Here is a 14,793-nt window from a genome sequence, read left to right as displayed (position 1 = left end):
TTCAAATCCACCTGCAGATGCCTATGAGCATCATTTGAATAAAGACAAAGATGCTTAAAAAGACCTTTCTTCCCATCTCCTACCTCTTATCCTCTTTCTCACTCCAACGAAGTCACATCACCTCCTTCCAGTCCCTCAGATGCAGGGCAGGTTTTGTCCCCATTGTTTATTTTTCCTGGAAGCACCCCCCACATACAATCAACAAACCCAAAAAGGGTTTGTTGGTATGACCACTTTGGTATACCAGGTGAACTCCTACTTAGCCATGAAACCTCCAGATAAAAATCCCTTCCTCAGAGACACCTTGTCAATTCCTCCAATCCGAAAAATTCTCTCTTAAGACCCTATATTTCTCTCCACAGTACATCATGGTTTACAACTGCCAAGAGATCATTTGCTTAAAGACTGTCCCACGCTGCCAAGCTCCCTGGAGGGTGGGGTCTTATCTGCTTGGTCTACCAAGTAGCCCCAGCAAGTCCTTGCCTGAATTATAGTAAGTGCTCAATGCTCAGTGAGCAGTTAATTGACTAATTAACAGCTACACAATGATGTGATCATTGTGAGCTCCCAGAGCATATAGATGGGAACATGTAAGAGAGAGGAAGTAGAATATAGGACTGGTCTAGCTGACACAGGCCCTCCCAGGTGTCTCAGTGGTAAAGAACCTGCCTATCAAGCAGGAGACACGGGTTCAATCCCCAGGTTGGGAAGATCCCCTGGAGGAATTAATGGTTACCCATTCTAGTATTCTTGCCTGGAGAATTCCATGAACAGAGGAGCCTGGCAGGCTACAGTCCATGGAGTTGCAAAAGAGTCAGACACAACTTAGCAACCAAACAGCAACAACTAGGGGACACAGATGAGGTGCTGGCAAGTAGAGTGTCTTGACTTTAGTGCTGAGAAAAAAATAAGAGCAAGATACAGCCCTGAAAAGGTCCATGAGGTACATTAGCAAAGCTGGACTCGTGCCCATTACAGAGTATCTTGGCTGGACATTGTGTGTGTGTGTGTGTGTGTGTGTGTGTGTGTGTGTGTGCGCGCGCGTGCGCATGCACGTGTGTGTGTGCACGCATATGTGTGTGTGTGTTGGGAGTGGAGGGTGGACCCAGCTCTATTCTGGCCAAGCTGAGTCCTTCCGCCTGCTCCTGGCCCTGCACCCTCCCCAGATTGCCATCTGCACTGCTGGACTTTGGTTGGCGCTGGCAGGCTGAGCCTCCCTGTTGCATTTCAGCCCTGCAGTGCTGCACGGCTGCTGCTGCGGTCTGCTGCACCGAGTCCTGGCAGGCTGAAGGCAACTCAATCCAACTGTCTCTCAGTTGAGCCAGTTTTCACCCTGAGATGGGACCCACCAAACAAAAGCCGTTTGTTCTCGCTGTCACTCCAGGCCTCCCGGTGGTAACAACACTATTTCAGTGTTGCCAGCGGTGCTGGGGAGGCACAGATCCACCCTCTGGCAGTCTATCCCATGGCCCCAGGGGCAAGGCAGCTGCAAGGGAGAAGCCGCGACCTCAGTCCCTTACACTGACAACAGGAGACCAAAGTAAAGTGAGGTCAACGGGGAATATTTGCTTGAAATATTATTTTTACTTGAGAAACTATTTCATTTATTTTTCCATGCAATCTTCATTACTGCTGATCAAAGTTCTATGTGAATGTGAAAATTGTGAATGGATTATCTCCATGAAAGTGCAAGTGATAATCATTCAGTCATGTCCAACTATTTGCAACCCCATGGACTATAGCCTGCCAGGCTCCTCTGCCCATAGGGATTCTCCAGGCAAGAATAGTATAGCAGGAGTAGGTTGCCATGCCCTCTTCCAGGGGATCTTCCCCACCCAGGGATCGAACCTGCAGCTCCTGTACTGCGGGCAGTTTCTTTACTGTCTGAGCCATCAGGGAAGCCCAGATATCTCCACATAACTTACCAATTGTTTGCCTACATTGAACCTGAGTTTGCATTTGATCATTTCTAAAGCACTGTTGGATTTTTCCCCTTTGAGCTTCACAGCAATCCCAGGAGGCCAGCAGACACTGTGTTAGTTTTAGGGGGTTGCAATAACAAAAGACCACAAACTTGGTGCCTGAAAACACAAGAAATGTATTTCTCACAATTCTGTAGGTCTGAAACCCTACAGGGCCACGTCCCCTTCAAGGACTCTAAGAACACATCTGTTCCTTGTCTCTTTCAGCTTCTGGTGAGGGCTGCTCAGTGCAGGACTCCAATCACTGCCTCCATCTTCAGATCACCACCTTCTGTGTGTTGACTCTCCCTTTGCCTTTCTCTTATAAGGGAATTTGTGATTGCATGTAAAATCGCTTGGTTAATCCAGCATAATCTCTTCTTCTCAGGATCCTTAATTACATACACGAAGATCCTTTTTCCAAATAAGGTAACATTCATTCATAGGTTCTGAGGACTGGATGAGAATGTCCTCTAAGGGAGGGCCATTTTCCAGCCTGCCACATACATGGATGATTATTGTCATTTTACAGGTAAGCAAATTAAGTGAGAAGACTAACCCATGGTTACACAGCTCATGACAGAGACCGCATGGAAATCAAATCTTGCACTAAACTCAAGACACTTCGATTCTGTCATGTGGCATCCCAAAAGTCCCTCTGATAGAGAGAAAGAGAAAAAGAGAGAAACTTTCCCCAGCTCTCAGAGACAGTGCAGTCTATGTGGGGCATTCTGGGATGCCCCAGACAAACTTAGTTAACTACTTGCCCAGGGCGACTTAACCATTTGGTAACTGAGCCACTATACAAGCCAAGCCCTGAGAAGCTTCCTGTTGGGTGACCACCTGGTTCTGTCCCAGGTAGCACTATGGTAAAGAACCCACCTGCCAGTGCAGGAGACATAAGAGATGCAGGTTCAATCCCTGAGTCTGGAAGATCCCCTGGAGGAGGAAATGGCAACCCACTCCAGTATTCTTGCCTAGAGAATCTCACAGATGGAGGAGCCTGGTGGACTACAGTCCGTGGGACAGCAAGGAGTCAGTCATGAGTAAAGCAACTTAGCACACACCTGGTTCTGTCACTCCACAAGGATGACACCTGTCACCGCCCTCCAACTGGTTTTCCTGGTCCCTTCAAAGAGTAGGATTAAACAATAAAGACTTTCTGGAAGCAACGAAATGGTAAGCCATAGAAAACAAACATGGTTACCAAAGTGAGGAGGGAGGAATAAATTAGGAGTTTAGGGGTAAAATATGCACATTACTATATATAAAATAGATAACCAGCAAGGACCTACTCTACAGCACAGGGAAAGTGAAAGTGTTAGTCGCTCAGTTGTGTCTGACTCTTGGCGACCCCATGGACTGTAGCCCACCAGTCTCCTCTGCCTGTGGGATTCTCCAGGCAAGAATACTGGAGTGGGTTGCCATGCCCTTCTCCAGGGGATCTTCCCAACCCAGGGATCAAACTTGGGTCTCCCACATTGCAGGCAGATTCTTTAGCATCTGAGCCACATGGGAAGCCACTCTACTCACTATCTTGTAATAACTGATAATGGAAGAGAATACTTTTAAAAAAGAATACATATTTATACATACATATGTATAAATGAGTCATTTGACTGTACAATGGAAACTGATGCAACAATGTAAATCAACTATTCAATAAAAATTTTTTTAAAAAAAAAGCAAACTGACCCAAAAGGTACAGATATCTGTGAAACAGGAGGGAGAAGAGGATAGTATATGTTTCTTGGAGGCAGAAACACAAGGTCTGGGCAGGAAACAGGATCAGGCTGTCTGGACTAAAAGGCTTCTACTGGTGGTTCTATAGTGGAAAATGTGTGTTTCAACAGAAAATGACATATTGTCCACAGCATGCCCTCCCACCTTATCTGATCTGACTCTGGGAATTGTTTATACTCTATAAACTGTAGACAACTGATAACAGTGCCAAATAATTCTTGCCCGTAGACATGCAAATGAATTCTTTCCAGTGGGAGAACAACCCTCCCTACCCTGTTGGGGGAAAAGAAAAAAAAAACTAGTTCTGTCTCCATTTGCAAATTCATTTCAATATGTCTGATTTCTAAATGCTCCAGTTCTTTGGACTCTCCTTTGAACTGGTTGTAATATCACAATTGTTTCTTCACTAAAGGAGTTAAATAAAATCTTCAATATGAGTTTATCTTTGTACCTGTATAAGAATCATTTTTTATTTCCAATTTTTTTCAACAGTTCAAAGGAGAAAGTCCTGAATAGCCAGAGCCAGAAAATACCTTTAAGTTCATCTAGTTCAATGTGTTTTACTGAAGAGGAAACGGAGGCTCAGGGAGGGGGTAGGACTTGTCTGAGGACCTGGGGAGGGGTGGGGGTAGCAGAGCCTGGGATAGAACATGGCACCGGATTCATAGTCCCACATACCTGGGTTCCTCCCACAGCTAGCCCCTAATAAGTGTGTGGCTCCAGCAAGATACTTACCTCAAAGAGCCTTGCTTTCCAGATCAGTGTACCTACTTCATATCACTCACACATGCTGGGTTGCCTTGAGGGTAAATGAGATTCTGCATGTAAAGCAGTAAGAAAGAATCTCAATGACAAGTGCTCAAAAAAAGTCAGATAATAGGATTTTTAAGCTGTATATTTTCACCCTGCTTATTTAACTTAAATGCAGCGTATATTATGCAAAATGCTGGCCTGGACAAAGCACAAGCTGAAATCAAGATTGCCGGGAGAAACATCAATAACCTCAGATACACAGATGACATCACCCTTATGGCAGAAAGCAAAGAGGAGCTAAAGAGCTTCTTGAAGAAGGTAAAAAAGGAGAGTGAAAAAGTTGAGCTTAACAGTCAATATTCAAAAAACTAAGACCATGGCATGCAGTCACATCACTTCATGGCAAATAGAGGGGGAAACAATGGAAACAGCAACAGACCTTATTTTCTTGGGCTCCAAAGTCACCGTGGATTGTGACTGCAGCCATGAAATTAAAAGATACTTTCTCCTTAGAAGAAAAGCTATGGTGAACCTAGACAGTGTATTAAAAAGCAGAAACATTACTTTGCCAACAAAGGTCTGTCCAGTCAAAGCTATGGTTTTTCCAGTAGTCATGTATGGATGTGAGAGTTGGACTATAAAGAAAGCTGAGCACTGAAGAATTGCTGCTTTTGAATTGTTGTATTGGAGAAGACTTGAGAGTCCCTTGGACTGCAAGGAGATCAATCCAGTCAATCCTAAAGGAAATCAGTCTTAAATATTCATTGAAAGGACTGATACTGAAGTTCCAATATTTTGGTCACCTGATGCAAAGAGCTGGCTCATTAGAAAAGACCTTGATTCTGGGAAAGATTGAAGGCAGGAGAAAGGGACAACAGAGGACAAGATAGTTGGATGGCATCACTGACTCAATGGACATGAGCTTGAGCAAGTTCCAGGAGTTGGTGATGGACAGAGAAGCCTTTGTGTTGCAGTCCATGGGGTCTCAAACAGTAGGACACAACTGAGCAATTGAACAAAAACAAAAGTCCTGAGGTGCATAGGAGGGCAGAGAGGCTGTGGCTGAGGTCATTCAGTGAAATGACTGGATTTTACACTTGTCTGGTGGTAAATTATCATGTCATTATTCCATCATGTCTGTCTGTTTCTTCTCCTGTAGGACAAATGTATTGAGGATACGGATGCTCATCTTCTCTTAGATAAACCCTCTCTATATGTCTGGGCACTGAGTTAAGTGCTTTACATGCATCTTCTCGTTTAATCGTCACAAAACCTAAGGGGGTAGGCAATATTATTTGGCTCCTATAGTGAAAACTGCTAGCTACCTGTTCAATATCTATTATCCCTTTCTTCCTTACTAAGTGTACTCCAATTTTATTCAGAGCTGCAAAGGACCCAGATAAAACTTTCTATCTCTCAACACCTCTTGTAAGTAGGGATGGTCACATAGCCAAGTTCTGGCCATGAAATGTAAGAATTTTGTGAGCTGCGTTTTGAGAAACATTCTTTATTTATTTATTTATTTTTATTATTATTATTATTTTTTTTTCCAGTGGGTTTTGTCATACATTGATATGAATCAGCCATGGATTTACATGTATTCCCAATGTATGACAAAACCCACTGGAGAAACATTCTTTAAAATGAAACTGACTTATTTCCCTTCCATTGTGTGTGTTAGTCACTCAGTCGTGTCTGACTCTTTGCGACCCCATGGACTGGGGCCTGCCAGGCTCCTCTGTCCATGGAATTCTCCAGGCAAGAATACTGGAGTGGGTTGCCATTCCCTTCTCCAGGGGATCTTCCTGACCCAGGGATTGAACCCCAGTTTCCCACATTGCAGGCAGACTTTTTACCATCTGAGCCACTGTGTTTCCTCTATATTCTGACAAAAAACTTTAATGTGATAACTGGAGCTGAAGTAGCCATGTCATGACCACACATGAAGAATAAAGAAAGTAGCCACGCACTAAGGAAAGCAAAGAAGAAAGGGCGGAGGATCCTGAGTCACTGTTAAATTATGCAAATGCCAAACAAGCCCTGGTCTGCCTATTCACCGACCTTTTTAAGTGAGAAAAGTAAAACTCCAATTTGTTCAAGTCACCATTTGTGAGCTTTTCTTCTTCCTACCAGATGAATGCAATTTCTAACTACCTCTTTATTTTCCAGTTGGGAAAACTTTGCCCCAGAAAACAAAAAAAGACTTCCCAAGGTCACACATTTAGTAAATGTGAGATCTGAGCATGTTACCAGGCATTCTTAACCATGTGGCTTCACTGCCTCCCTTGTAGAATACAGGTCCATGTTAGATAGTTTGAGCCCAACACATTTCCACTGGACTGTAACTGATCTGAGCAATTGATCTGGCTATGGTAAAGTTGGCCAAAGCTCATCATCCTTCCCTCTTCTTGTTGCCTCCCATCTAAATCAGCATTCTTTGGGGCTCATAAGCATTAAAGAGATTATCAGGATCTGGACTGGGAGAAAGGACTCAATTTCTCCATTTGTGCAAGGAATAGGTCACACTAAGTGATCTCTAGAAACTGAATGTCATTGTAGGATATCAGCTCTGACATTCTGCAATGTTACTGTCATACCAGAGTACGGTTTCCTAAGTCACCAGGCAGAGAAGTTTCTCTGAAGTCTCTGAGTCCTACCTTGGCTTACCCAACGCATGAATCTCCTCTACAGCATCTCATGACTGATTGCCTGCTTTTTACTTATATTCTTCCAATTCTTTTAAACAGTTTTTAATCCCAGCATAATGAATAGTATCTGTTACCATTTGATAAGTTTATCAAATGAATAAACAACTGAACAATCTAATAGAATACATCCAAATTTATTCAGGGATAACTCTAGGCAAAAGGTATATTGCTGCTGCTAAGTCATGTCAGTCGTGTCCGATTCTGTGCAACCCCATAGATGGCAGACCATCAGGCTCCCATCCCTGGGATTCTTCAGGCAAGAATACTGGAGTGACTTAAAGGTATATTAGGTCCATGAAAAAATCATTGGAAAAGACCTTCACGCTGGGAAAGACTGAAGGGAAAAGGAGAAGGGGGCGGCAGAGGATGAGATGGTTAGATGGCAGCACCGATCGAATGGATGTGAATTTCAGCAAACTCCAGGAGATAGTGGAGGACAGAGGGGCCTGGCATGCTGCAGTCCATGGGGCCGCAAAGAGTGGATGTGACTTAGAGACTGAAGAACAACAACAACTAGGCAAAAGGAAGTTTCATATCATACAACTTCTAAACTCACATTAAAAAAAATTGTGTCAGTAGCAGCAATTACCACTTGTCAAGTGATCTTCAGATGTCAAGCTCAATACTAACATCTTAATGTGCATTCTCTCATGGAGCTGAAATTTGCCTACCTATGGTTTCAACCCACTGGTCATAAGTCCACCCTATGGAAGCCATGTAGAGGTCTTGCTTTGTGGCTGGCACTATGCTCCGTACTTTACATAGCTTGTGTTATTTAATATCTTCAATAAATGTATGGGGTAAATATCATCATCTCCTTTCACTAATGAAAAAAGATCAGGAAGTTTAAATAACTAGCCTAAGAAGACAGTAATCAAAGTGTCTTGATTAAAACCAGGTTGTTAATATAGAAGTTCATGTACCTAATCACAGTGCAGTGCTCCATCCCAATGATGAGGAGGACTTAGCACTCACCACGAGTGGAGGAATCCAACTAAACTGCAACTAAGGGATACAACAACCTCTGCTTTAAGGCCTCTCAGGTAGCAAAGTGAGAATGGGAAAGGCAGTGAAAGTTCCTCACTTTGCAACCCACAGACAGAGTGCCTGAAGAACTAGGGACAGAGGTTCGTAACATGGACAGCAGGCAGTGACCAAAACCACCCCAAAGAAAAGGAAATGTAAGAAGGCAAAATGTTTGTCTGAGGAGGACTTACAAATAGCTGAGAAAAGAAGTGAAAAGCAAAGGAGAAAAGGAAAAATAGACCCATCTGAATGCAGAATTCCAGAGAATAGCAAGGAAAGATAAGAAAGCCTTAAGTGAACAATGCAAAGAAAAAGAGGAAAACAATAGAATGGGAAAGACTAGAGATCTTCGAGATAAATCCACGAACCTATGGACACCTTATCTTTGACAAAGGAGGCAAGGATATACAATGGAAAAAAGACAACCTCTTCAACAAGTGGTGCTGGGAAAACTGGTCAACCACTTGTAAAAGAATGAAACTAGAACACTTTCTAACACCATTCACAAAAATAAACTCAAAATGGATTAAAGATCTAAATGTAAGACCAGAAACTATAAAACTCCTAGAGGAGAACATAGGCAAAACACTCTCCGACATAAATCAAAGCAGGATCCTCTATGACCCACCTCCCAGAATATTGGAAATAAAAGCAAAAATAAACAAATGGGACCTAATGAAACTTAAAAGCTTTTGCACAAAAAAGGAAACTATAAGCAAGGTGAAAAGACAGCCCTCAGATTGGGAGAAAATAATAGCAAAAGAAGCAACAGACAAAGGATTAATCTCAAAAATATGCAAGCAACTCCTGCAGCTCAATTTCAGAAAAATAAATGACCCAATCAAAAAATGGGCCAAAGAACTAAACACATTTCTCCAAAGAAGACATACAGATGGCTAACAAACACATGAAAAGATGCTCAACATCACTCATCATCAGAGAAATGCAAATCAAAACCACAATGAGGTACCATTACACGCCAGTCAGGATGGCTGCTATCCAAAAGTCTACAAGCAATAAATGCTGGAGAGGGTGTGGAGAAAAGGGAACCCTCTTTCACTGTTGGTGGGAATGCAAACTAGTACAGCCGCTATGGAGAACAGTGTGGAGATTTCTTAAAAAACTGGAAATATAACTGCCATATGACCCAGCAATCCCACTTCTGGGCACACACACCGAGGAAACCAGATCTGAGAGAGACACGTGCACCCCAATGTTCATCACAGCACTGTTTATAATAGCCAGGACATGGAAGCAACCTAGATGCCCATCAGCAGACAAATGGATAAGGAAGCTGTGGTACACATACACCATGGAATATTACTCAGCCATTAAAAAGAATTCATTTGAATCAGTTCTAATGAGATGGATAAAACTGGAGCCCATTATACAGAGTGAAGTAAGCCAGAAAGATAAAGAACATTACAGCATACTAACACATATATATGGAATTTAGAAAGATGGTAATGATAACCCTATATGCAAAACAGAGAAAGAGACACAGATGTACAGAACAGACTTTTTGACTCTGTGGGAGAAGGTGAGGGTGGGATGTTTTGAGAGAACAGCATCAAAACATGTATATTATCTATAGTGAAACAGATCACCAGCCCAGGTTGGATGCATGAGACAAGTGCTCGGGCCTGGTGCATTGGGAAGACCCAGAGGGATCGGGTAGAGAGGGAGGTGGGAGAGAGGATCGGGATGGGGAACACATGTAAATCCATGGCTGATTCATGTCAATGTATGACAGAACCCAACTACAATATTTTAAAGTAATTAACCTCCAATTAATAAAGGTAAATGAAAAAAAAAAAAAAGAGAGAGAGACATCTTCAAGAAAATTAGAGATACCAAGGGCTTCCATTGTAGCTCAGTTGGTAAAGAATCTGCCTACAATGCAAGAGACCTGGGTTCAATTCCTGGGTTGGGAAGATCCCCTGGAGAATGGAATGGCAACCCACTCCAGTATTCTTGCCTGGAGAATCCCATGGACTGTAGCCTTCCAGGCTCCTCTGTCCATGTGGGTCACAAGAGTCGGACATGACTTAGCAACTAAACCACCACCACCAGAAATACCAAGGGAACATTTCATGCAAAGATTGGCACAATAAAGGACAGAAACAGTAAGGACAGTAACAGAAGTGGAAGAGATTAAGAAGAGATGAGAAGAATACACAGAAGAATTGTACAAAAAGATATTAATGACTGGAATAACCATGATGGTGTGATCACCCACCTAGAGCCAGATACCCTGGGGTGTGAAGTAAAGTGGGCCTTAGGAAGCATCACTAGGAACAAAGCTAGTAGAGGTGATGGAATTCCAGTTGAGCTATTTCAAATCCTAAAGGATGATACTATTAAAGTGCTGTACTCAATAAGCCAGCAAATTTGGAAAGCTCCGTAATTGCCATAGGACTGGAAAACATCAGTTTTCATTCCAATCCCAAAGAAAGGCAATTACAAAAAAAGTTCCAATTACCACAAAATTGCACTCATTTCACATGCTAACATGATAATGTGCAAAATTCTTCAAGCTAGGCTTCAACACTATGTGAATCAGGAACTTCCAGATGTACAAGCTGGATTTAGAAAACGCAGAGGAACCAGAGATCAAATTGCCAACATCCGTTGGGTCATAGAAAAAGCAAGGGAATTCCAGAAAAACATCTATTTATGCTTCACTAACCTAAAGCCTTTGACTGTGTGGATCATAACAAACAGTGGAAAATTCTTAAAGAGGTGGGCATATGAGACCACCTTACCTGCCTCCTGAGAAATTTGTATGCATGTCAAGAAGCAACAGTTAGAACTGGACATGGAACAACAGACTGGTTCAAAATTGGCAAAGGAGTATGTCAAGGCTGTAAATTGTCACTCTGCTCATTCAACTTATATGCAGAGTACATAACATAAAATGCTGGGCTGGATGAAACACAAGCTGGAATCAAGACTCCTGGGAGAAATATCAACAACTTCAGATATGGTGATGATACCATCCTTATGGAAGAAAGCAAAGAGGAACTAAAGAGCCTCTTGATGAAGGTGAAAAAGGGGAGTGAAAAAGCTGGCTTAAAATTACACATTTAAAAAACTAAGATCATGGTATTTGGTCCCATCACTTCATGGCAAATAGATGGGGAGAAACAGTGACAGACTTTATTTTCTTGGGGTCTAAAATCACTACAGATGGTGACTGCAGCCATGAAATTAAAAGAGGCTTGCTCCTTGGGAGAAAAGCTATGACCAACCTAGACAGCATATTAAAAAGCAAAGACATTACTTTGCCAACAGAAGTCTGTCTAGTCAAAGCTATGGTTTTTCCAGTAGTCATGTATGGATGTGAGAGTTGGACTATTAAAAAAACTGAGTGCTGAAGAATTGATGCTTTTGAACTGTGGTGTTGGAGAAGACTCTTGAGAGTCCCTTGTACTACAAGGAGATCCAACCAGTCCATCCTAAAGGAAATCAGTCTTGAATATTCATTGGAAGGACTGATGCTGAAGCTGCAACTCCAATACTTTGGCCACCTAATGCCAAGAACTGACTCCTTAGAAAAGACCCTGATGCTGGGAAAGATTGAGGGCAGGAGGAGAAGGGGATAACAGAGGATGAGATGGTTGGATGGCATCATTGACTCTATGGACATGAGTTTGAGCAAGCTCTGGGTGTTGGTGATAGACAGGGAGGCCTGGCGTGCTGCAGTCCATGGGGTCTCAAAGAGTTGGACATGACTGAGCAGCTGAACTGAACTGAACTGAACTGACTGGACAGTTAGGAGATTAGACCAGTCAATCCTAAAGTAAATCAACCCTGAATATTCATTGGAAGGACTGATGATAAAGCAGAAGCTCCAATACTTTGGCCACCTGATGTGAAGACTCTACTCTTTGGAAAAGACCTTGATGCTGGGAAATACTGAGGGCAAGAGGAGAAGGGGGTGACAGAAGGTGAGATAGTTGGATGGCATCACCAACTCAATGGACATGAGTTTGAGCAAACTCCTGGAGATGGTGAAGGACAGGGGAGCCTGCTGGGCTGAAGTCCATGGGGTTGCAAAGAGTCAGACATGACTTAGTGGCTGAACAAAAAGTAGGCCTGTACTTGCTGTCTAAAGGTTCTAATTCACTCTTTGCCAGAGCAGCCCCACCTTTAGGACTCACCATCCTGTAGGAGGTGATGGCAAATAAGCCTGCCTGGAGCTGGACAAAAGAATCCTGCCACACAGTGATGCACGTAAACATACTAAGTTCTACAGTCCTAACAAGGCCCGGAGAGAGGAGCCTGGCTCTCCTTCTACCTTGAAGCATTGAAGCCAATCCACATTTGCATCTAAAAGATCCTTTCACTTCTCTGGGACTCTAGCTATACTTTCCTGTTACATAAGACCAGCAGTTCACAAATACATAAGACCAGCAGGTCCTGGTCCCAGGACCCTTTTACACTCCCTGAAATCCTCAAAGATCCCAAAGAGCTTGGTTTAGGTAGGTTCTATCTATCTATTTCACTGAATTAGGAATTCAAATAGAGAACTAAAAAAAATTATTTATTGTAATACAACCCAACAATAAGCCCATGAACAAAAATAACATATTTTTATGAAAATATGCACACACAAACTGCACACACACAAAACCACTGGGAAGCATAGGGTTGTTTTGCTTTTTTTGCAAAGCTCTTTAATGTCTGGCTTAATAGAAGATTGTTGGATTCTTATATATGCTTCTGTATTCAGTCTGTTGCAATACATAAGTCATATTGCCTCTAGAAAACTCAACTGCACTTTCATGAGGGAAGGAGTGAAAAAGGCAAATAATGAAAATAGTTTTGACTCCCCACGTCAAAGTGTCCCCAGACTATACTCCGAGAATTTCTGCCCTAAGCCAATCACATAACATGCTGCACTCTCCTGCTGTGTGTCCCTTCTCACTGAGCTTCTAGCCAGGCCTATATTTTTTTCTTTTTTAATTTATTTTACTGAGGCATAGCTGATTTACAATGTTGTGCTAATTTCTGCTGTACAATAAAGTGATTTAGTTATATACATACACACATTCTTTCTCATATTCTCTTCCATTACGTTTTATCACAGGATATCAAATATGGATCCCTATGCTATACCATAGGACCCTGTTGCTTATTCATTCTATATATAATAGTTTGCATCTGCTAATCCCAAATTCCTAATCCATCTCTCTTGACAACCACAAGTGTATTGTCTATGTCTGTGAGTCTGTTTCTGTTTCATTTGGGTCATATTTTAGATTCCACATGTAAGTGATACCACATGGGATGTTTTTCCCTTTCTGACTTCACCTAGGATAATAATCTTTAGAATCATCCTGTTTCTGAAAATTGCATCATTTCATTCTTTTTTCTGGCTGAGCAGCCATCCATCGTGTGTTGTTGTTGTTCAGTCACCCAGTCGTGTCCAACTCTTTGCGACGCCATGGACTGCCGCATGCCAGGCCTCTCTGTCCCTCACCATCTCCCAGAGTTTGCCCAAGTTCATGTCCAATGAGTGTGTATGTGTATATATATACACACAAATACACACACACACACCCCTCATCTTCTTTATCTGTTCATCTGTGGATGGACATTTAAGTTGTTTGCATGTCTTGACTAATATGAATAGTGCTGCTGTGAACAGAAGATTGCATGTATCATTTTGAATTATAGTGTTCTCTGGAGATACATGGTCAAGCCCATCATGACTGTTACCTTCCTAAGACTCAGGCTCTGATCCTGCATTCCTCTACCCACAGGTTGGGAAAATTCTCTGCCTTCTTTGAATCCTAAAAGTGCTTTGTTTCTACCTTTCCTGTGTTACACATCAGTGGGTAGTTTGTGAGGGAGTCATCCAGCCACATTTTATGCAACAATGTAAATCAACCACATTAAAAAAAAAATTCTCATTGCTCATAGGTTACACTTCTAACCCATTATCAGGCTCTCAAAGTCCTTGGTGATCTGGGTCTTCCTCAACTCTCCACCCCATTTCACAGCTTTCTCCCCACCCTGCCTTTGCTCACCATGCTTCAGTGGTGAGGACACAGTGGCCTCCTTTCTTATTCCTAGGACCTTCCAGGCTCTCCTGGAAGGAGACACAGTGGCCTCCTTTCTTATTCCTAGGATCTTCCAGGCACTCCCCAACCTCTGGGATGTTCTCCTGATACTCCTTAAAAGGCTGACTGACTCTCAGCCTTCAACTCTCAATGCAAATGTACGTCTTCAAAAAGGAGCTCAGGGACCATCCTGCTCAATATGGCCTCACCGAAACCTTCTCGCTGATCACTCTATTTCTTTCATGTGACTTGTGATGAGTCATAATTATTTATTTGTGGAGTTTTTGTACGTCTTCCTTATTAGGAACATAACCTCCATGAGGCAGAAATCTTGTGGGGGTTTTTTCACCACTGTGCGACAGCACTGCATATGGCACTCAGCACTTGTAGGAACTCAATAAACATGAAATAGACACTGAATACATAAATTATTGGTCCAAGACTTGGTAAATGGTATAAGTGGGCTTCCCAGGTGGCACTAGTAAGGAACCTGCCTGCCAATGCAGGAGACATAAGAGACACGGGTTTGATCCT

The 14,793-nt window shown here is 42.5% G+C and overlaps 1 non-coding gene across 1 annotated transcript; it reads left to right on the top strand.

The window, feature by feature from the left end:
- Positions 1-639: 639 nt before the first annotated feature.
- On the top strand, positions 640-710 carry TRNAD-AUC (transfer RNA aspartic acid (anticodon AUC)). Its single transcript has one exon. It is a non-coding gene; the product is annotated as a tRNA-Asp (tRNA).
- Positions 711-14,793: the final 14,083 nt, after the last annotated feature.

This window comes from Dama dama, chromosome 9 (assembly GCF_033118175.1).
Source record: "Dama dama isolate Ldn47 chromosome 9, ASM3311817v1, whole genome shotgun sequence".
NCBI classification, from domain to species: Eukaryota; Metazoa; Chordata; class Mammalia; order Artiodactyla; family Cervidae; genus Dama; species Dama dama.
Note: the sequence above shows the minus strand (reverse complement) of the source record. Positions and strands in the feature narration are given on the sequence as shown.